General features: G+C 43.3%; 1 pseudogene; it reads right to left on the reverse strand.

Moving 5' to 3' along the window:
• Positions 1-280: 280 nt before the first annotated feature.
• Positions 281-912, reverse strand: LOC129538521 (myelin protein zero-like protein 2 pseudogene; annotated as a pseudogene).
• Between the last annotated feature and the right edge of the window lie 1007 nt (positions 913-1919).

Below are 1919 nucleotides of genomic sequence, written 5' to 3' on the forward strand. Positions count from 1 at the left end.
TATTATCTCATTTGAGGCCAATATATGTGAATATAAATTGTAATCCACAAGGTGTGTTTAAGGGCAAAAATGTAGCTTTTAGTATATAAAACCTAGTGAGCATTTGAAAAATATTTGCACTCTGAAATTAAATAAAACCTTAGTAACAGAGCTGTTTGTGAGTCTGGTGGTATTTGTTCAAGAAGGGCCCTATGCTGGCTGGCTCCAGAGGAACGTTGCCCATCTAGGTGGTTATATACTGCAGTGCTGGTTGGAAAGCAGGTCACAACATGTAAAAATGTTAGTCTGTGTATTCTAAAGAAACAGAAGCCTATTTTTTCCTGGTTGAGCTTTTCTTTTTCTTTTTATTTTATCTCCACCACTTTATGAGCTCTTTCAGCCCGTCACATTTTCCGGAAATGCTGGAAGAGGACCACCACAATTACTACTATGATCATCAGTGCACAGGCGGAGCTGATGGCCAGAGCCAGGAAGTGGATCTCAGAGAAGCCTATGGTCTGCACGACGCGGAGCTGGATCTCCCCAATCAGCCCATCAACATCAGGTGGGTTCTTCACCTGACAGGTGTATGTCCCATTGTCATCAAACTGCAGCTTCCAGAGGAGGATGGAGGCATCATACTGCTCAGGGTTCCCATCCCAGACCACTCGGTCCTTGAAACGCCCACTCATGGGCTTGAAGGGATCCACAGGATAGTAGAAAACAAACTGCTCAGGGCCCCCATCTCGAGGATAGAAATTCCAGATCACCATGAGAGCATCACCCACTGGGGCAAAGCTGGAGAAAGTGAATTTTAACCGAATATCTGTCCCATTGACAGCCTCCAGCACACAGGGGAGTGTAAATTTCCACAGCTGCTATTGGCCAAAGAGCTGTGAGCTGTAAGCCAAGGAGAAAAAGCACAGCACACATAGGGCTCTGCCATACATGAGGAAACCCAGCCCTGGCCCCAGAGACCAGACCGGGCAGACTGAGCACGCCAGCACCCTGCCAAGGCCACTCCTGGCGGAGAGAGCGCCGCAGCGTTTTTCCGGAGAAAGGAGTCTGTTGCCTCACCTGTGGGAATCTGAGCACCCGTGCCGCTATTTCCAGGTTTTAAGGAATCTCCACACTGTTCTCCATAGTGGCTGTACTAGTTTGCATTCCCACCAATAGTGTAAGAGGGTTCCCTTTTCTACACACCCTCTCCAGCATTTATTGCTTGTAGACTTTTGGATAACAGCCATTCTGGCTGGCGTGAAATGGTACCTCATTGTGGTTTTGATTTGCATTTCTCTGATTATGAGGGATGTTTAGCATCTTTTCATGTGTTTTTTAGCCATCTGTATGTCTTCTTTGGAGAAATGTCTGTTTAGTTCTTTGGCCCATTTTTTGATTGGGTCATTTATTTTTCTGGAATTGAGCTGCAGGAGTTGCTTTTATATTTTTGAAATTAATTCTTTGTCAGTTGCTTTATTTGCTATTATTTTCTCCCATTCTGAAGGCTGTCTTCTCACCTTGCTTGTAGTTTCCTTTGCTGTGCAGAAGCTTTTAATTTTAATTAGGTCCCATTTGTTTATTTTTGCTTTTATTTTCAATATTCTTGGAGGTGGGTCATGGAGGATCCTGCTGTGATTTATGTCGGAGTGTGTTTTGCCTATGTTCTCCTCTAGGAGTTTTATAGTTTCTGGTCTTACGTTTAGATCTTTAATCCATTTTGAGTTTTTTTTTGTGTATGGTGTTAGAAAGTGTACTAGTTTCATTCTTTTACAAGTGACTGACCAGTTTTCCCAGCACCACTTGTTAAAAGATTGTCTTTTCTCCACTGAATATTCTTTCCTCCTTTGTCAAAGATAAGGTGTCCATAGGTGCGTGGATTTATCTCTGGGCTTTCTATTTTGTTCCAGTGATCTATATTTTTTGTCTTTGTGCCAGTACCA

The sequence above is a fragment of the Moschus berezovskii genome, chromosome 2 (genome assembly GCF_049115385.1).
Source record: "Moschus berezovskii isolate FMDL1 chromosome 2, NW_MosBer_1.0, whole genome shotgun sequence".
Taxonomy (NCBI): Eukaryota; Metazoa; Chordata; class Mammalia; order Artiodactyla; family Moschidae; genus Moschus; species Moschus berezovskii.